Source organism: Hylobates moloch, unplaced genomic scaffold (genome assembly GCF_009828535.3).
Source record: "Hylobates moloch isolate HMO894 unplaced genomic scaffold, HMol_V3 SCAFFOLD_3, whole genome shotgun sequence".
Taxonomy (NCBI): domain Eukaryota; kingdom Metazoa; phylum Chordata; class Mammalia; order Primates; family Hylobatidae; genus Hylobates; species Hylobates moloch.
Genome location: NW_026652278.1, coordinates 24036969 through 24060351, shown reverse-complemented (window position 1 = coordinate 24060351; position 23383 = coordinate 24036969).

The following is a 23383-nucleotide window of genomic DNA, read 5'->3' as shown; positions in this document are numbered from 1 at the left end:
GTTTAAGACCATTAAAAGAAAAAAAAATGGCCAATATTAAATCCTGGGCATAAACGTGACCAAAATAGATGAATGCTGACACTCATTTATAATACTGTAGTATTCTGTATAATGTAAGTTTTTCAATCTTAAGCAGGAGACATTTGATGACTCTAATAGTATTCTCTTTATACCTTTTTCTCCGTTTCTGTTTCAAAACTGTTGATTTTTTTTAAAATCCCAGACTTTCTTATAGTTGCATTGCAACACAATTCTCTAAGTTTCAAAGTCAGGATCCACTTGGATGATGCTTGGTTCGTTGTATGGACACTCACAGCTGGTAGCAAACAGGGCTGTCAAAGACTCAGGGAAGAACAGCATTGGAATGCCTGCTCCCTGCTCTCTGCGGAAAGTCTCCACCACAGATATGCAAGAGGTAATTCTTTGGCTCTAACTCTCTAAGAATTTGTCTTAATGATAATAATCTTACATATCACAGCATAAAAATTAAGAAATTTCTAGTCACATACAACCAAATCTCATTCCCATCACTCCACAGTTGTGAAATCTGGGGCACTTGACTTCTGTGAGCTTCAGTTTCTTCATCTGTAGACTATAAGTGACACCAATACCCACCTCACAGAGTCCTGGTGAATATAAAACAACATAAAGCTTGTGTTTAGCAGAAAGCCTGGCACAGACCATGTACTCTGTAAATGGTGATTACAGCCATGCAGCTGTCTCTGTTCTCATTCTTCTTCTTCTCACTGCCTCCTGCCATTGTGTAAACAAAGAAGTGCCTTTGGCTCCACAGGTAACCCAGACCAAAGGCAGAGGGAGTCCTGCTGTTTGACAGTTCAAAATCCACCTGAGACTCGCCCTGTGGTGCATAACTAGCTTCCTGACATTTCCAGGGCCTCCTCTTCTCACCATTCCACCCAGTGGACACCTGCATTGGCTTTTTAACTCATCTTTATTTCTATAACTTAGTGATCCCCATGATAAAAGCCCATTTAGAAAATAATAGTGTTAAAAATTATTTGTCACATGTAAAGTATAAAGACTGAAGTATAAAGTTTCATAAAGAAACTTTCAAGTTACCAACTTAGAAGTAATGATCTGTTTGACAACACTGAATAAAAATATAAGTCTTTTTCAAAGGGTCAAGGGAGAAAAAAATGATAATATGAGGAAAAGATATAAGGGATTTGTTTGAGGGATGAAAATATAAGGAGGACTTGCGAATTTAAAAGTGACTGCAGCCTTTTGATCAGTATTTCTATGAAAATATAGACATTTACTACCTTTGTTGGTGTGACTTACAGGATCTATAAAACAGTGTCTCTACATAAAATGTTCTCTGATTTCATTTGCATAGAGCTGTACTTATTAATTATAATATCGAGTAAATACCATATTTCTAAAATATCACTAAGCCCTAAGAATCCAGGCTACAAGGGTCAGTGCCCAGTGGGAGACTTTGAGCCTTGGGACAAGATTGGGTCCTTCTGAGGAAGCCACAGTAGTGACACCTGGATCAGCAGGGCCCGCGGAGCACTATATGGCATCTACCCAGGTCCATTCATGAGCACACGAGACTCTCCTTGGGAAAACCAAAAATAGTTCAGAGCACCATCAGCATAATTAGGTCTGATGGGAGAAGTAGGGACAAGGGACAGTGATATGTGTGATTGTGACCCAACTCAACAGGCAGGCTGGTGTATCTTGGGGAAGCCAGGGCTACATTTAGGATAAAGCCATTGGACCTAGTTCTATAGTTCTTAACCCAGCCAGCACCACAGAGTCTCTTAAGCAGTGTAAAACTGCAAATATCCAATACCAGCAGTCAAAAAAAAAAATTCTGATTCAATAGGTTCAGATTAGGCATCTGTATTCTTATCAAGTTTCACAGGTGATTCTTACAGACAGCTAGGGCTTAGACTCATTGAACTAATGTTTTTGCATGTTTTTTTGTTTGTTTTACAAATTTTTATTTGCTACTTGACTATTTGTTTATCTATTTAAATTGTTTTCAATGATCCAGTATCTACATTCAGGGCCCATCATGATTTACCTCTAACTTTCAATTTTATATCATTTTTGGAAAGTGCCTTGAAAGGCTGAAAGCCCATTGTGTGAAAGTTCATGACCTTGACTATCCCTATATAAGGAAAAACCCCTGAGGTAAGTACAGACACATTATTTCGCTCGTTAAATGTGTCTCATTTCTTACCACCATGAATGGTATCTCTGTATATGAATTTATTTTTATTCTTCACTATTCCCATTTAGTTAAACAATCCCATTCAGTGACTAATTTTAGACAGAATTCTCAAAAGAAGATAAACAAGAATATATCGAGTAATGAAATCCTACTGTGGCCAAGTTAACTGGTGGATATCTGTCAATGCTTGGTTCTGATGCCCAGCCCCATACACTCCTTACAGTCAATCCCACAGAATTCATCAGAAGAAGACTTCAATGAAAGGGAGCCAAGTTAAGGAAATGGGAGATCTGAATCATGCCTTATTCAGAGAAAAATCAATCCAAAGAGAGAATAGAAAAGAAATAAAAGAAATAACAAAGACTAGAGCATAAATAAACATAATGGAAAACATAAAAACAACGGAGAAACCAACAAAGCTAAAAATCGGTTCATTGACAAGGTCAACAAAACTGACAAACTAAGCTAGACTGACCAAGAAAAAAGGAAAGAAGATTCAAATTATAAAATTCAGGAATAAAGAGGAGACATGACATCACTACTGACTTTATGGAAATAAAAAGTATCATAAGAAAATACTATATACAGCGGTGTGTCAAGCAACTAAATAACTTACATGAAATGGACAAATTTTTAGAAAGATGTAAATTACTAAATCTGACTCAGGAAGAATTAGAACATCTGTAGTGATCTATAACAAGAGATGAAATTAGTAATCGAAGAACTTCCCATAAAGTAAAATTCGGGCCTGGATGGCTTCATAAATGAATTCTTATCAAATGTTCAAAGAAGAATTAATACCAATCCTTTGCAAACTTTTCCACAAAATAAAAGATGAAGAAACACTTCTCAACTCATTCTATGAGGCCCGTATTATCCTATTATTATTCTGATACCAATGCTAAATAAAGCCATCACAAGAAGAAAAAATAAAAACCAGTATAGATTCAAAAACTCTCAACAAAGTACTAGAAAACTAAATTCAGCAATATTTAAAAAGGATTATTCATTATGACCACATGGGAATTATCTCAAGTAATGCATGGTTTGTTTAACATATGAAAGTGAATCAATATATGATACAACATTAATGGAATAAAGGACAGAAACCACATGATCATATCAATTGATAGAAATTTATTTTATAAAATCCAACACCATTTCATGAGCATTATATTCAGTAACCCAAGAACAAAGGAGAACTTCTTTAATCTGAAAAGGGGCATCTATGTGAACAGTGAACATCATATTTAATGGTGAATGACTTAATGCTTTCCCCCTGATTTAGGAACCATTCAAGAATGTCCTCTTTATCAATTCTATTTAATCTTGTATTGGGGGTTCTACAAGGGAAATTTGGCAATAAAAAGAAACAAAAGGCATCCAGATTATAAAGAGAAAAGTAAAACTATATTTGCATATGATAGGTATATCACAGAAAATCAATTTAAATACTGTTAGTAGTACTAGTAATAAAATAAGTACTAATAAAAGCTAATTAATACTAATAAACTAATAGGTCCAGCAAGCCTGCATAATACAAGGTTAATATGGAAATATCAATTTTATTTGTATACACTAGCAATGAATATTTTGAAAATAAATTTTTTTAATTCCATTTACAATAGTATCAAAAAGAATAAAATGACTTAGGTATAAATTGAACAAAAGCCATGAAAGACTTATACACTTAACATTATAAAGTATTATTGGAAGAAATTAAAGAACTAAATAAGTGGAAAGACATTCCATTTTTATGGATTAGAAGACTTAATATTGTTAACATGACAATACTTCCCAAATTGATCTACAGATTCAAAACAATCCCTATCAAAACTCCAGCTGCCCTTTTTGCAGAAATTGACAAGCTTGTATAATATTGATAGAGAAATAAAAAGAATACAGTATAGCCAAAACAATCTTGAAAAAGAACAGAACTGGAAGACTGACATATCTCAATTTCAAAACCTACAATCTAATTAAGACAGTATAGTACTGTCATAAAATAGACATCTGGATCAATGGAATCAAATGGAAGGACCCAGAAATAGACTCATACATTTATGTTCGATTGATTTTTAACAAGGATGCCCAGACAATTCAATAGAGAATCAATAATCTTTTTAATAAATGGTACTCATAAAACTGGATTTGTCTCATTAAAAAGAATAAAATTGAACCCCTACTCACACCATAATCAAAATTTAATTCAATGGCTTTTGTTAAAAAGTCAAAAACTTACAGACATAAGTTTTTGTCTTGCCTTACAGATGTAAGGCAAGGCTGTGGAGAAAAGGAAACACACACTGTTGGTGGCAATGTAAATTAGTTCAGTCACTGTGGAAAGCAGTTTGGAGATTTCTCAAAGAACTAAGAGTTAAACTGATATGCAACCCAACAATCCAACTACTGGGTATATATGCAACGAAAAGTAAATTGTTCTGTCAAAAAGACACACACACCCATATATTCATCACAGCATTATTCACAGTGGTGAAGACATCGAATCAACCTAGGTGCCCATCAATGGTGGACTGGATTAATAAAACGTGGTACATATACACTGGGAATTCTACACACTATAGAAAATAAAGAAATCATGTTGTTCACAGCTACATGGATGAAGCTAGAAACCATTGTCCTAAGAGAACTGACACAGGAACAAAAAACCAAATACCACATGTTCTCACTTATAAGTGGGAGCTAATATTGGGTACACATGGTCTTAAAAATGGGAATAATAGACACTGGGGAATACAAAAGTGGGGAAAGAAGGAGTAGATTAAGGATTGAAAAAAATTACCTATTGGGTACTATGCTCACTATCTTGGTGATGCATTCATTTATATTCCAGACTTCGGCATCACACAATATATCTTGGTAACAAACCTGCATATGTATCCCCTAAGTCTAAAATAAAAGTTGAATAAAGAAAAAAATAGTAAATAAAAACAGTTCAGAGGCATAAATGTAAGAAATAAAACTAGAAAACTTTTAGATGAAAACATAGGAGTAAATCTTCACTGGGCAATGGTTTCTTATATATGATGCCAAAAGCAAAGCAACAAAAGAAAAAAATGTTATATTGGAGTATATCGAAATTGAAATGTTTTGTGCCACAAACAATATCATCATGAAAGTGAAAATACTCCCCACAGAATGGGATAAAATATTTTCACATCATATATCAAATAAGGAAATTGTTTTTAGAATATGTGAAGAATACTTAATCATGAAAAAGTAAATTAAACAATGAGTGAATAATTTGAATACATATTGCTCCAAAGAATATATACAAGTGGCTAATAAGCACATACAAAGAATCTCAACATCATTAGTCATTAGAGAAATACAAATCAAAACCACAATAAGAATCCAGTTTAGATCTAGTAGAATACTATAATAAAAAAGAAAGATAATAATAAGTGCTAACAAGGGGATACAGAAGTTCGCACCCCCATGAACTACTAGTGGAAATGCAGAATAGTGCAGCAATTCTGGAAAAAAGTTTGACAGTTTCTCAAAATGTCAAACATAGAGTTACCATATGATTCAGCAACTTCACTCCCATATATATGCCCAAAAGAAATGAAAACATACCCACACAAAAACTTCTACATGAATATTCACAGCATATTTATTCCTTATATCCAGAAAATGGAAAAGCCCAAATATTCCCCAACTGATGAATGGATGAACAAAATGTGGATTATCCATAAAATAGAGTATTATGTTGCAATAAAAAGGAATAAAGTACTGATATATGCTACAATATAAATAAACCTTAAAAACACTGTGCAAAGTTAAAGAAGAAGCCAGTCACAAAAAGCAAAAGCATATTCTGTGGTTCCATTTATGTGCAATATGAACAGGCATATATTAGAGATATAAATTAGATTAGTGGTTGCTTAGGGATTGGGGTGTTTTTATAGGAGAGAATGGGGATTGATTGCTAATGAATATGGAATTTCTTTTAGACGAAACAAAAATATTCTAAACTTACATCGTGTGATGGTTACACTGTCCTGTGAATACGCCAAAAAGCAGTTAATTGTAAACTCAAAGTGGGCAAATTATATAGAATGTGAATTATGTTTCAATAAAGCTGTTGAGAAAAAAGATTCAATGTGCCATATATCTTATAATGGTTTCATTCCATGAAAGGGCATTCATAGCCTTTATTCATTATTATGGTTATGCTATTGTGATTGTGATTTTTTCTCACAATCACAAAGCAAATATAATCACAAAGCCCTGACAGTTTCTGTTTCGTAATATTTGAAGCTTGATTTAACGTACTTTTGACAGTTCAAACCTATTTGCCAAAGTTACTGCCACTGAAATAAAAAAAAGAAAAAAAAATTTGCTAAACAAGCTTTTCTAAAAAAAAAAAAAAAAAAAAAGGCAACTTGTTTTCACTCTTTTAGTCCAGGGGATCTGACTTGATAAGTTTTCTGAGCTGCAAGTTCTTCTATTCTAACTTGTATTCTGCTGCACGTGCCAGGATTCATGCCAAATATTTTGTGTAGTATTTCTAGAAGGTACACATTAAAATTCAGTTCCGTGAAAAAAGACATTTACTGTCTTACATAGCTTTTTAAAAAAAAATTACCAACACCCTGTTTGATACTATATTTAAGTCAACATGGCTATGTACTTGTTTTGGAATCTTGTTTTTATATTTTTGGTGAAATATTGCACTTGTTTCCATTCTGGATCAGAAAATGGCCAATGCCATTAGGAAGGAAGAATAACACATTACAGCTAAAATAAATACTATATCCATGAGCCTGGAAAACAACCAGGGTTGGTGAATCAAAGAGACTGGATTACAGATGACAGAATCCGTAGGGGGCTCTGGAGATCAACTCCACTGTTGTTTATCACAGTTTAAGAGGTGGCCCAACTTGAGGCACAGGTGTTGAGCTTTTATAGTGCTGCAATGATTAGTCATTGGTTTGAGGTCATAAGCAGAGGACTGTAAATTACTAAGCATTCCCTGCTGTGGTCTAAGAGGCTCTAGTGGCCCAAAGGTAATCCTCTAGAGAAAGTTGCAGGTGTGATTTCCTGGGAGAAGTACACAGAAGTTAGCAGCCATGCGCCCAGAATTAGTAAAGATGACTAGAAGAGACCTGGGCAGAGTACCTATAGACTACAATGTTTAAAACAATAAAGAAAAAAATAAAACACATACCACAGTACCAATTAGAACTAAGCTAAAATCTCAGGGCCGTACTCATTACCTGTGTGGCCCTAGGCAAACTGCTTCTCATTCCTGAGTTTCAGTTTTCTCATATGTAAAATAGAAAGGTTAATAGCATATACTTTATAAGTTTGTTATAAGAAACCAATTAGAAAATATATGCAAAACAATTTAAAACTGTAACTTAACTATAATAGCTACTAAATAAATGGCTATTATTGTTACTATCATCATCATTATTCTTGCCTGGGCTAGAATAGTTCTTTGAATTAAACAGCATAGTAAATCTGGATTTCTTGACACTTCTTTATATCTAAATCTCAATCTCCTCTGGTTTTAAAATATTTAACTCTCCGCTCTGTTTCTCAGCTTTAGGAAATGTCCTCCTCTTCTGCATCTTTCTCCTTTCCCTCTCCTTGTTGCTTGACCCTCGGGTCTGTGTCCCCCTGACCTTGACTTTGGAAGCAGTCAGTTCAGACAGTACCAGGCCAAACCATGAGAATGTGACTCCAAGACTAATGGATTGTATCAGGTATCTGCATTCTGAAATTAATGGGAATACCACCAGCTCCCAGGAAGCCCTGCCAAAAAGCAAAGGTGACAAGGACTTCTGGCAGCAACAGTGCTGCAGTAATAGGGCCTTGGTTAAGGTCAGCAAAGGACTGACTGCAGAACAGGACTTCTAGGGCTCAGGCAAAGAAGAAAAGATTTGGTAAGTTGTAGAAATTTTAAAATGTGATTTCATGTCTTCGCTGGGTATAATTGTTTTTTATCTGAATGATAAAGGATGAGATAACATCTAGGACATGGTGTTACTTAGGTCCCCTTCGGCAGCCAGGTTTTTCTGTTACCTTAAGATCATGACCTTTCAAAGAAACCCTGCTTCTCATTAGCCCCACCTCCTAAGCTGCCAGTCAAGTATTTTTCTCTGGAAAGGCAAGGTTGTCCCATTTGACCACTTTGTTAATTCTCTTTGTGAGATTTCATTTGTGCTAGGCAAAACAGACCCCAGCTCTACATAATAGCTTCTCAGAACCAAGTTTTCCTCTGTCCAGAACTCATGACAAAGGCCTCCAATGGGGTTCTTTGATGACTCAACAGGAGAAATATTGCCCTTTGACTCTTTTTCTTGCTGTCAAGGTGTCTAATAAATAAAACTCCTTGAAGACGAAGGAAATACCAATCAAACTATACTAAACCAGAGAGTGCATTTCAGGTTAGAAAGGAAAAATTATTTTGAGACTATTCTTCCCTTATTGTATATTAATCCATTGGTGTCCATTTTTGCTTATTATAAAATACAAATTTAATATAGATTAGAACTTTCTCGCTGAAAGATGGCTCTAGGAGGAATATCAAGTAGATCAAAATTAGTTTTTACATGGGAGCTCGTTGCTATTTATTTGCTTACTAATTGCTCTTTGCTTGGCAGATAAAGTCCCAGGAAGCAGTTAAACTGTCTCCCAAAAGCCTTCGACATCCAAAAAGAGATAGTGCTAGAATAAACTAATCTTGAACACCCAGGCAGGCATGCCAGCATTCAACCTACAAAGATGTCAGTGGTGAGTGGAAATGTAGCAAAGAACAAAAGTACTCAACCTACTTGTGTTCCCAGTGGTCATGTGAATAAGTAGCATGGGAAGCAGCCACCAGTTTCCAGTGTTCAACTCTGCTCCAAACCTAGGGAGAGATGGATGGTAGGGGTCAGAGAAGGTCCATGACATGACACATTCCAACTTAGCCCTTTGTTTCTTTACTGGCAAAAAGCAAACCTATGAAAAGAATAAGATTTATAGACACAACACAGGAGTTTTGTTGCTTTTGTATAAAATGGCTGAGTACAAAAAGTAAAAAGAGCTGCAATTTCAGATGCCTCTGAGACCCAGTGAATCAAAACACCAAGCAATCTTGTTTGAGGAACTACTATGTCTCCTAAACTGTGCTTCTGACTATGGGGATTCAAGATGCTATTTTCAAATAATGTACAATCTAGTTGAGATGACAAGACTAATCTGTATGAAAATATCAGGGCTTAGAGTTTGCTGCAATAAGAAAGAACAGCCTGAAGTTGTCAAAAAAGATGCTGCAGCCAACAGGAGTGTGGGTAACTGACAAAATTCTGCAAAACAGTTCAATAAATCATCTTCTTTGAAAGGTGCTTATAAAATAGAAAAAAAGACTGCATCCGGTTAGAGGTCCCATGATTCCGATGGAGGCGCTACAGCATAGTGGACAGTTGGTCAACCTGAATTGGACTTGGTGTGACAAAGAAATTAAGCTGTCAGGGATCTTTGGTTCATGCAGCAGAATCTAGCCTACTCTGATTACTAAAAACACTGTGTGTGTGTGTTTTGGTTTTGGTTTTGTTTTAGCACAAAGCCCAGGCCCATTCTAATTCTACTTGTTTGAGTCTTGTGCCTAGCCTAGAACCATCCTTTGGACTAATCATACCCCAAGAGACCAACATATGAAAAATCATTTGGTTGCATTACATGTTCCATTGCCCATTAATGGCCTTTTGGTAGATAAATTACCATATAGCCCTGCCATTTTCCTGCCAAATTTATCTTCAGCTAAAATTAATTTTTTAAAAAATACTGCAGAGTTGGAAAGTTAAACTTCAGGAATTATGATTGTATTGTTTTGTTGTAATAAATCATCAGCATTAGTCCCATTTGAGGGCTAATTTTCATTACCAAGTATCTTTTTTTCTATTAGTAGGAAATGTTTCTATCCTGAGACAATAGGAAAAAACCTATCCTATGCATTCTATAGTGAAATCAGAGAGGAGATCTTTAAGAGCATGTGGCTTCTCTTACTTTGTTTTTTTTTTTTTTAATTTTTTTTTAGAAACAAGGTCTCACTGTGTAGCCCAGGCTGGAATGCAGTGGCATGACCATGCTCACTGCAGCCTCGAACTTCTGGGCTCAATAGATCCTGTCGCCTCAGCCTCCCAGGTAGCTATGATTACAGGCACACATCACCACCCCCAACTATTTATTTTTAGTTTAGTTTTTTTTTTTTTTTTATAGAGACAGAGTCTTACTTTGTCGTGCAGACTAGTCTGGAACTCATTGCTTCAAGTGATCTTCCTGCCTCGGCCTCTCAAAGTCCTGAGATTACAGGTGTGTCCCACCCCATCCCAGACTTAAAAGCATATGGTTTTTCTCATTTTGCATGTCAGATTCCTTAGGAAATGTTTACTGTTACAACTGGCAGTGAAAAAAAAAAGCATATGGTTAGCCTTAAAATCATATGGTTTCTCTCACTTTGGATGTCAGATACCTTAGGAAATTTTTACTGCCACAATTGGACAGAATCTCAAAGAAAAGCTCCTGTCATAACAAATTCTTTCTATTGCCTGCAGCCACATTTTCTTTATGCTTCAAATGATGGGAAATAGAAACTGCACTGGTGCTCTAAAGAATACCAAAAATTTAAAATAAAACAATTATGGGACTTGGAAGATAAAATGTGCAAACCTATATGCCCGGATTAGTAATATAGTGTTATTATTGAAATCATTCATGTCCACAACAAACATGAAATAACAGTACAATGAAATCCTATATATGTCTAGGTCAATTCGCCACTCTTAACATCATCATCTTTCAATTATTTTGACTGTTCCAGTTATTCTGAACTTGGCCAGTAAGGGCCCCTTCAAGACAACTCTTCATCCATTTAACATGACCCTCATTAATCTTTTAGTACTTCCTTGTTTTCTGTCTCAATAAGATGTTTCACGGTCATTTTCTAATCTCTGCTCCAAACCTGGAATAAGGCACCGCAAAGAGACAAAATTATTTTTAGTGACGAATAGTCTTTAGAAATAAAGATCTGAGTACCACAGAAGCTAAGAGTTCAACATTACTATGTAATGTTTCATAGTAAATGTTTAGAATGTATTTTTTAACTTCTAGTATAATAAATAATCACATTTAATACATGAGAAAAGTCCCTTAAAAGAGATAAAATGCATTAAAAAATAATGACCAATACAAAAGAAGGCAGGATAAGAGAATCAAATGATCAGTGAGACAAATATAAAACAATTAGCAAGATGGCAGAATTAATCCCACATATGTTAAGGGTAAATGAACTAAACACTATAATTAAAACATAAAGACATCAGACTGGGAAAAATAAGATCCAGTTCTATACTACTTACAAGAAACACACCTTAATATAACACACAGATAGGTTAAAAGTAAAATGATGAAATAAGTTATATCAAATAAACACTACATAAAATGTTCTGGCTCCATTAATATCAGCAGACTAGAGTATAAGGTAGGAAATACTATGAGAGTATGAACAGATATATTTGCTGATGATAGAGAATTTGATAAGTATCATCACAATGTATGATAAACACTTTCAGCACACTAGGAAAATATGGGAACATATTTAATCTGATAAAGGGTATCTACAACAGAACTACAATTAACATCATACTTAAAGGTAAGCTATTGTATAGTTTTCTGGGATAAGACAAAGGGGTACACTGAAATTACTGTTATTCAACATTTTGCTGGAACTTTTAGACTGTGTATTAAAACAAGATAAAGAAATGAAAAGCATAACAATTTGATGGAAAGACATAACATAGTCTTTATTGTAGATGACATAATATTACATATAGAAAATCTGAAATTAATAAGTGAATTTAGCAAGGTACTAGATATAAGATCAATCTTCCATAATCAATTATCTGCACCCCTAAGGTTATTTCTTAGATCTGAAATGAATGCTCAGAGTGTTCAACAAGGCTCTTCACTCTAGCTAGGCCCAGGGTCTAACAGCTATCAGCACTGTTTAGTCTCTGAAATCACACTGCAACAATCAAAAAATAAAATTGAAAATGTAATATGATTACAACAACATCAAAGATTGTTATATGTATAGTAATAAATATAATAAACAATGTTAAAGACATAGGAATTTTAAATAAATTATGAATTATTGCTTAGAGAAGTCTTAAAACACCTAAACGATATTCTACATTCATGTATTTCAAGAAACAAAATAATTAAGTCACCAATTTCTTTCAAATTTCAAATTAATCTAAAAAAGCAACCCAGTTACAACCAAAACCTTAGCAACTTTTTTGTTTTTTTACATTGGGAAGCTGATTCTAAAATAAAGTTAGAAATGCAATGGGCCTCCAAAAAAAGGTGACAAACTGGCAAGTTGCTGAGAATGAGGGATTACACACAAGGAGACAGGTTCTGGAAGCTTCTGAGGATCTAAGGAGGCTTAGTCAGTGTCTTATAGTAAAGGAAGGTCAATAATTCCAGTAGGAGGTTCCAGCAACAAAACAGACCAGAAAGCATGCCCTGGAAAGTGGGCCAAGGAGCTTTCTCTCCTGTGGTCATAGCTGAACATAGTCTTGACTCTCAGGAGTAGCCAAGTATGCCAAGTCTGCTTGTTTACACGCAATTACTAACTCAGCATTCCTTCAGATTATATTGCATGAAGCTGAATATACCCTCACATTTCAAATATGTTACTTGCACCAAAATCCAAATTACTGCATCATAAGAAGGTGTCATGAGCCTAATTCTATCTTAGGGCCCACAAGCTTCGACTAATATAAAGGACAGTCTAGTGTCCAAATAAAGAAAATCTCTTTAAAAGGTGACATTTGTCTAACTCAGGACTCACAAAAGTGTATCATTCTGAGACTTTAAACAATACATTGAGAAAATGCACATAATTTTATTATTTAACACAATTACTTGAAGATGCTTAATATAGTAACTCATTATTGAAAATATAGTAATTATGATTACAATTATTTTTATATAATTTTTTGTGTCTTACTTTGGCCCTTTACTGAGCTCCTCCCACCCACCCACACCCACACAATGCACACTGCTCAGAATTCAGCCCAACCAGCATGTTCCTTTCTCTACTACCTGATAATTTCCTCCTCTTGATCATTTAAACATTTCTGCAAAAGCCACCATTGCACAATTCAATTATCTCCCTATCACCAAGTCTCAAGTCTGGCTTTTCTCTTGATAAAGAGGCAGAAAATATCATATCCTGAGAAAACACTCCAGATTTGCTATCTTAAATCTGGAGCTGGTTATCCTACTTAATTACCATATCCTGAGAAAATTACCATCTCCTAAGCAAGCCGCCTTGCTCTTTAAAATGCAAGGTCTTAATTTTCTTCTAAATTCTTTTCCCATTTGACTTCTTTTCTCACAATGAATAAATCCCTGTTCAGAAACAATGTTTAGGTCTCATCCAAACATTTCAATTAACAGTTCTGTTCATTTGCATTTATCTTACTTTTTACAACAAAAGAAACCCTTGCCTTCCATCAGAGGCAGTTTCCTATAAGGGAACAACTGTTTTACTTTTTAAGAGTCCAATTCTGTGAATGCTACATTTACACAACATGGTTCATCTAAATGTATCAGCTCATGATATTTTAAGATTCTCACTGCTTCTCTTAGAGCTTGGAGCCTGCTGAGACCCACTAGAATAAACCGACGATGGCCCCAGGAAAACTCAACCCTCCATTTTGATGGTAAAATGTATATTCCTGAGAGAAGGAACAGCACTGCCTGTCATTTCAAAAATATCTTTAAAAACAAGAAGTTAGGATGAAACAAATGGGGGGAAAGATGAAAAGAACAAAAAAAAATTTGTTACCCACATTCTATTTACAATTTCCTTGCTAACTCTTTTCAGTTGTTTGTCTAAAATTTAAGTTTCTTGTTTTCGTGGTAATTTGAGAGAACAGTGAATAATGATGCGTTTGGATTTTATAGCTATCTTGAGCAATCCAACAAAAATATAAAAGGGAGAATCTTGCCCAAGCTAGTAATTACAGATATCCTGTTTTACAGGATAACAACGAATAGAAATTCTAAAGAAGGCTCTCATTCTTCTCTGGGCCCTTTAGATGGTTCTGTTTCCAGATGACTGCCCACTAGAAACCACCAAATACCATTGTTTCCTATCACAATGGAAGCCCTAGAGTCTCAAGGTGTCAAGTGGTACGTTATTATTGTGATAAATGGAAAAATTCCTGCCTGCCCTTGGATAATGCTCTGTTGTTGAGACACCCAAAGAATGCTCCAATGCACAAAACCCTTGCTGAGTTGGTTTTTTTTTTTCTGTTATACATCCTTTGCTACATTGATCTTATGATTCCTGCACAGATTGGCTCAAGAGATAAAGCTAAGTAACAGACTTCACTCTACACACAATTGTCACTCATCTCTAGCAATGATGCCTTTCTTTATCACTAGGTCATTCTTCCCTTAGACAGGGCTTTTGCTCTGGAGTTGCTTAAGGCCCCGTGAAAATAAAATTTTGGCAGGTCATGCCACCAGTAGGGTGGCATGCATGAATCCCACTCACAAGTAAGCTCACTCAATCCCCCAGTCCTATCTCCCTTTCAGCCTTCCCCACTCCCAACTATAAAATGAAATGTGAAATCTTCCTTGTTGCTGTTTCATCATTGACTTTATCTTTGTTACCTTAAATCTGGAGCTAGTTAGCTCACTTAATTAGCATGAGACACTAATGAGGCTAAAGTCTTGAATTTATCAAATAGTTCAGCCTAATTTGGCCATGGTTCCTAGGCCTAGATCATACCATTAAACTAGCCACCATCTTACAGTGTGTGCCAGGAGTGAAAGGGAAGCCCAGAAAAAAGTGAATCTTTGGACCATTCCAAGAATACCTGAAACTGTAGTGAGACTCTACTTCAGTCATCTGGAGGCATAACTGTCTTTGCCTTTAATTATGTCTAGTGTTCCATTATTGGAACACTAAGCTTGTGGGAGTTATTTATATCCTACTGCTCAAGGTCATTGCCAATGTCTGATTTTTCACAGAAAAAATTTTTTACAACATCAGGCATAAACGGATTTAAGGAGTTTGAAATTCCTTTAAGGGGACAAATTTTCACTCATGAGGAAATTTAAAAATCATGGGATAGCATAGAATCGAATGCTTAATTATGTATCACTTTGGGAACTGTATTAGTCAGCTTGGGCTGCTATAATGAAATTTCATAGACTGGGTGGCTTAAACAACAATTATTTCTTCCAGTTCTGGAGGATAAGAAGTTCAAAATCAAGATGCCAGATGACTGAGTTTCTGGTAAGGGCTCTCTTCTTGGCTTGTTGATGGCCTTCTTCTCACTGTGTCTCCACATGGCAGAGAGAAGGAGCAAGCTCTGGTGCCACTTGTTATAAGGACACTAATTCCATCACAAGGGCCCTATCCTCATGACCTAATTACTTCCCAAAAGCTTATCTCCAAACACCATCCCACTGGAGGTTTGGTTTTCAACATATGAATTTTGGGGAGATATTATTTGGGGTAACTAGAATTTGGAATAGTCACGGAAGATGGCACAGAAGCCAAAGGAACTAGGGAGAATCTTCAGATGTGCATAGAATTTGGATAGGTAAGAAGACCCAAGGATGGGTCTTCAAAGTGAAGGAAAAGACACCTTCACACTTCAAAAACACATACTGATTCAGATTCTGTTGTTTGTTTCTCGTTAGTGATGATGACTTTCAGAAAGTATTTAAGTCAGGGTAAACTCAGGGGAAAAAATGAAGAAAATGTTTCTCATGACAGACAGTGCTAAAGATAATTGTCCCTTAAGGACTGTTTCTTTTTTCTTTTCTTTTTCTTTTTCTTTTTTTTTTTTTAGAGTTTCGCTCTTGTTACCCAGGCTGGAGTGCAATGGCATGATCTCGGCTCACTGCAACCTCCACCTCCTGGGTTCAAGCAATTCTCCTGCTTCAGCCTCCCGAGTAGCTGGTATTACAGGCCCCTGCCACCACGTCCAGCTAATTTTTTGTATTTTTAGCAGAGACGGGGTTTCATCATATTGGCCAGGTTGGTCTCCAACTCCTGACCTCAGGTGATCCACCTGCCTCGGCCTCCCAAAAAGTGCTGGAATTACAGGCATAAGCCACCGCATCCGGCCTAAGGGCTAGTTTCTATACACTAATAACTTATCTCTTACTAAACCATTTGACCACAAAAAAAATTCTCAAACTTCCCAACTTCTCACCCAAATTCAAGACCTGAATTTCTTTTCAAGCCCAGGATATCTTTTCACATGGAATGAGAGTTAATTTGCTAAGACTTCCAAGTATAAAGCAAATGCTTTGTTACTTTTAAACCAAATTAGCTTTGCTTAATAAGCATTAAGCCTATGAATTTTTAGCCTTTAATGACCTTAAGCACCTTATTCTATAACCCCAGTGCTTTGGCAAAGATAAGAAAAATCACAGTTTGTTTTAATACACTCATGATTTAGCAATCCAATAAACTTAGTAATAAGTTGCAAGAATAAGTCATTTTTTTGGACTAAAACCAACAACATAATTAGCCTGGTGTACCCTTGGGTTCTTAATCACAGAGCAGTCACTTTCAAAAGGGGTGACAACGTTTAACACTTTAACAACAGAAGCAATTTCTGTTGAGAGAAAGAAGGTTCTCAGTGGAATTCACCTCGACTTCTCCGGCAGGGGGCAGTGGATCAAGAATAAAACACTAATACAGTCATGAAGAATATTGGCCTAAATTATGTTACTATTTTTCTTTGCTACCTAAATAATGGTAGCAAAGTATGAGGAATTTAATGGCCTCCCATTATTCAATCTTCCATTATTTTTAACAATTTATTTATTTATTTATATGGACGATGAAGATTACAGAAACAAACTTATAAGAAAATATGCAGCCGGGCGCGGTGACTCACGCCTGTAATCCCAGCACTTTGGGAGGCTGAGGCGGGCAGATCACGAGGTCAGGAAATCGAGACCATCCTGGCTAACACAGTGAAACCCCGTCTCTACTAAAAATACAAAAAATTAGCCAGGCGTGGTGGCGAACGCCTGTAGTCCCAGCTACTCGGGAGGCTGAGGCAGGAGAATGGCATGAACCCGGGAGGCGGAGCTTGCAGTGAGCCCGAGATCATGCCACTGCACTCCAGCCTCGGTGACAGAGCGAGACTCCATAAAAAAAAAAAAAGAAAAAAGAAAAGAAAATATGCTAGAAAGCAAACAGCCTTTATTCATGAGATGAGCTTTAATTTCAAAGCACCACAATGGAAGAGAAGGAAAGATACTGGGTTAAAAGGCCACATAATCATTATCAGAGATAGATATTCTCCAGTCTGTAAAATTGGGACAAGATTATAAATTAGACAAGCTTGAAAAATGAGATTCATTCCACAAATAGAGTTTTTTTGTGTTTACATTTAACCTCTTCCCTATGACCTTGAAGAAAAACAAACGTCCTTTAAAACCCCTGCCATATTTACCATGGGTTGTCAGTTGATTTCCTCTAAAAATAATAGCTATCATTCACTAAGTATCTATTGGAGGAGAAACTGTGATAAGCATTTGACCTGTTTAAGCTCATCGCCTCACAGTAGCCTCGCAGGGGCATGCTACTATTATTCTAATTTTATACATGAGAAAACCAAGGTTTAGAAAGGTTGAACTGCCCCCTTCTTACAGATGGTGAATTGCAGAGCCAGTATACCAAGCTTCATCATCTTCAATGGGGTTACAACATCCCATACTATACTATAAAATGCTCCAATTTGAACCCTGGATCTGAAGAGTAACATTTTTGTAATCCTTACCCTCCTGTGCTCATTGTCTTGTGAATTTCTGATTCAGGTGACAATATCTTTCTGAAAACCTAATAGAATACCTATCCATATTTTAAGTTCCTTGACATCAGATGTCACATCTTATTCATTTTTGTGTCTCCTGCACAAAGCCCAGGGGAGAATTTGGCAGCCACATTCAGCAGTTCTCCAACTCTGCTTATAGTCTGACCCAACAGAGCTACTGAGGAAATGAAATCCTACGATCACTTAGTAAAGTAGATGTTTCCTGTAGAGACACACCCAAAAGACCTTTGCATGTAAGATGAATCCTCTACCTCTGAGAAGCTTTGGAGACCTGGAGAATTCTACATCAGGAGATGAACCAGTTTGGAAGGACTGAGATGTCCACGATGACATCTCATTTGGCGGAAGAGCCTCATTAATCCTGGATTCTATAACTTTGTCATAGCCCCAGACAAGCTCACTTTTTACCTGCACCTGTCTCCCGCTTCTTGCCATTATATCCACTGTGACCCAAACAGAGTTTGCTGTCCCCTAAGAATCAAATAAGGATGCTCAGACACACTAAACTCCTTGATGTTTACCAATTAAAACGTTAAAACCTATTTATAATGTTCCTGTTTCCACAGCGCTATGTAGACATTTCTATTGCAGCACTTGCCATGTCACCTTCTCTCATTAAACAAAAACCAGTATTTATTCAACTCTATAACTCAGCCTAAACGTGCTCTATAATATAGTACATGATTGACACTCATTAGTATAATAATATCACTTCATAATTCTCAAACATTGAAGATTCTACTAAATGCTTTAAATGCATCTTTTATTTACTACTCACTACATCATTTTTAGATATTATAATTCCCTTTTTTATATAAAGCTGAGGTAGAGAAACATTAAGCACTTTTCCCTAGATCACACTGCTGATAAGTGTTCAAGACAATTTAAAAGCGTGTCGAAGTTCAGAACTTTTAAGGATGAAACCAAACTTCCCACCAATAACCCTAAAATCTTTCACAGCTCCCAGTTTATTCAATAAGTGTGTATAGCCTGACCAGTCAAGCACAAGGACTCAGAAGCAGCAGTTATGGTCAGAGCTATATCACCAGAAATGAAGTGCTTCTACTATGAGAATATTTAGCTCAGTCTTTGCAGCTATCTGAGCAGTGGCGATGGAAAGAAACACACATTTTCCTCTCCTGCTTCCCAATTTTTACAGCCTTTCCTATGCTCTTATCTCACCATTCTCTGTAGCAACTAGTGAGGCCAAGAATTAAAACCGAGGTGATGAGTTTCTAAGCCTCTCAGCAGCGAACCCTGGAGTCAAAGTGAAAACAACTACCAAGGGTGTGTCTACTCTATATGCAGTAGAAATGCATATTCATACTTCATTAGCAACTAACTGGGCATTTTATATTCTCCAATTTCCCTGTACTAATTGTCTTATCTCAGTAAGTGCAAACTATTAAAAAGAAGCACAAGTACAGTATCTTTTGCATTATAGGGAAATGTAGCTCCATCATTAGGAAGAGATTTCAGAAAATGCCAATATTAGATGACCTCAAAGTCAAGGTTTTGTTTTGTTCTCATTGCACAGTCTGGTAAAAACATACACATTCCTAGGTCCCCAGGCCCAAGAAGTTAAGGTAAGATGGCATTTATGGATATCAGGTACCATAAACATTTGTGAAAATGATAAATGAAGAAGCTACAGATCTTTTTGATACCATCCTCAATTCACCCCTTGAGTGAATATTTGGCCTAATTAAGTCTGTAATTGTAATAGCATTAGACAAATCTTGTGTAACACAGAAAGACATGCTGTTTTTTGCTGTTAGGAAAGAAAGAAAAAAAAAGAGACAGAGATGAGCTGTTGAGAGGGACAGGGGAAAGAAAGAAGCAAGGAAGGGAGTGAGGGAGGGAAGAAGAAAGGGAGGTAAGGAATAATGGTAAAACAATGTAGATACAATGAAGAAGACTTGGTACTAAGTACTTGGTACTTAGACTTTGGTACTAAGCAACAGTGGGCAATTTATTCACTAAACATCATTTATTATGTTTTAATATCATTGCCAGGAAACTCAGCACAGCTTAAATCCAGAAAAACTAAATAGTAAAGTGCATGGATACAGGTATTTGAAATGCATTATTTCCCTAATTCTAAGAAATGGCAACCTATAGTCTTCCATGCTTATGCAAAAAGCCAAAATCAGTTTTTTGGTCTACCAATAAGTCACCATATGTTACTATGTTTTATTCTTTTCTGTCCCTTCCCACTTGCCCAAATTTTGTCTGTCTATTGCCTTGAATGTTTAGTTAGAGAAGAGCTAATTTTGAACTTGTGTTATATTCTGGTCACTCATGGAGAAATTAAAATCTTTGAGACAGTGTAGACGCTGCCTTACAGAAATATTCAACCTGGTCATAGAACTAGACAAGTTACATATTAAACAACTAAAGTACAATGCCAAAGCAATTGTCAGTGAGCACAAAATAAGATGTTTCCTAAGATTTAATTACATATTTGTAATACATATTTATGCTGTTTTTTGTGGCTTTGTTCTACCATCCCGTTATTCTATTCAGAGTTTACAGAAATCCTTAATGAACATTGCTAAAAATAACTTCCCTCAGAGACATATGTGGCTTACCTTAATAATGATGGTTTCATCACTTCTCTTATTTTATTTGTGCAGGTGATCATTAAAATTAAGCTCTTGATTAAAATTACTTAGAGTAACTTATCTCAGGCTGCATTCTCACTTAACAAATGAAGAGATCCATAAATACTGATGAGGCTGGTTTTCACCATGCTTCGTAATTCCTTGGAATAGAAGGTGTTATGTTAACAAAAAATCATGATAATTAACGGAATCCAAGCCTTGGGTATCAATATGCATTCATAGAGTCGTCAGCAAATGTAATAAAGAAATTGTCACTATTATGCATATTTCATATAAGATGATATTACAAAAGTATGGGCCATAAAGATTCTTTAAAAGAGGGCTTATATCTTTTCCTTATTTAGCATTATTCATCTAAAATGTTCATTAGCAGCAATATTGCATAATGTAACAACATTCTGCCATGTAAGAAAAGTAGTAGAGATAATAAAACTATAATTCCAAGAGTAAATATAATCAAGATTTGCTAAAAATTCCCTGAGCTCTTCTCTGGCTTTCATCAAATACATGCAACCTGGTGTTATTTTGCCCTGTCCTCATAGTGCTGTACATATTAACCTTGCTGCTTCAAAGAGGGAGGACTCTGAGCTGCTCTGCATGGTACTTAGGCTAGTTTGGATACTGCCAACACGAGCAGATCACGTCCAGCTGAGAAAGAACTAGAGCTGATGCCTAGTCCTATTGCCTCAAGGACCCTGGAGAACTCATTACCTTGCTTAACATATCTCTAGGCCATTGAAACTTGACACAGTGACCCGGAGGAACAAAGAGAAATGGCTCTATTCCAAATCAAGAGTCCCACAGACTCTTCAACAGCATTTTTAAAGACATTCATAATTTTACAGAAACATATTCTTTATTAAATCCAAGAGAGGAGAAGAAGCTTGGTTTCCTGCCAGTTCTAAAAGAGGAGGAAAGTGTTTCAGATTGTCTAGTCCCTCACGTCTTATTGAGCCCAGGCTCTCTCCTACACAAGAGGTGTCCTGTTCATTCGTTTTATGAAAAGTACAGAAAACACTAAATTTTAGAATTATATTAGTGTGGAATTTTATTATGGTAAAAGCATTAAGAAAAACTGCTATTCAAGTTTTTCATCATATATAATGAAAAAAATGAATTGCCACCCTATTAGAGCTATTTTAATGTTCTCTAAGCATATTATTTGCACATTTGATTACAAGCCTTCAATAAGTGCTTTCCAGAGATATTTTTTTCTTAGCAGGAAAAAAAGAGACAGGAGGCTATTTATAATTATGGAAACATGCAGAATGTATTTAAAACACCCAAGGTAGGCAAGATTTCATAATGGCATGTATAAGGGATACATTGGACTAATTATTTCTTTCTTATTAATAATTTCTATTTCTATAAGGGAGATAAATGGAGAAATTTATCTGGAGATTATACCTTTAAATAGCTTCATAAAAAGCAGTTACAAAAATGGCTTTTGAAGTCTGGCTGCAATTGAAGCCGATTTGGCCAGGCCATTTCCATCACAATAGGATTTTTGAAGAGAGTACAGAGTGAAAAAAGCACCCATTACAGACAGGCCACCTGATCCAGCCCTAGAGATAATGTGAAATTGTGCCCTACAGTAATGTCTGCAAGGCTTTATCCAGACTCCTCTGAAATGGATACCCAGAAAAATGCACAGTTCTAATAGCTCCCTTTATTTTTGGCTTGAAAGCCTATTTCCTAATGGCAGTAATGACTAGTTTGCCTGCCCATCTTTATCTTCCATGAAAGATGTAAAACAAAGCAGTATTTTGGAGCCACCGGCCATAGGGGATTGTTTCTCACAGGTCCTAAGTGATAGCAAGGTGGTAGCTGAGGTTACATCAAGTGCTTTTTAAGCCCCAACTCATCTGGCATCTAGTAGAATAAGATTTGCTCCACAGGAAGCCTGAGACAATGAAGAGGAGCCTGAAAACCACGGAATGAGGTGTATGGGCTGTTTCAAGGGTGATGAAGGTATCTTGGAATTGCAGAGACAGGTTCTTCTCCCAAGGCTCTTCTGTAGCAGAGATAACTACTCCTTAAGCAGGAAAAAGATGTCCGTGTGTTATGATCTGCACCACAGTTGTCAAATGCCGCATTAATCCCTCTGTGATTCCATACACGAATCATATCCTAATTGTTCCACTACTGCATAGATAATTAAGTTATGGGAAAAATGTAAGACTCAAATGGTACTGTGTAAAAATATCACTGCCTGACATAATTCCAACAGGATGGCATTGTTGCCAGCCAGAGTCAAGAGATTTTCCTTGACATTTTACATTATTCAACATAGTGCTGCCATCTCCTGGGAAGGTTTTCTGGATTCCCTCAATTCCATAGCCTTCTGTTCATTCCATACTTCCGATTTCTCAAAACTCCAGAGACCACCATCCTCTGTATAAGATAACAGACTCTGCCTTCCTCGCCATTTCAGCAGACACACAAGGAAAAGAGGAACAATTTGGGTGGAGAGGAAACAGGGCAGAGAAATGAAGAGTCCTTGTCATAAGCAGGTTAGAGGGCCCCTATCAGAGGCAGGAATCACAACTTACAATCAATGTATCCTGATATTCTGAGTGTAAATTGTTTGGGCAAAACAAAACGGCACTATTTGAATTAATGCTCTGGTTCGGTGGAAAGAGTACTCAGAAATGCAG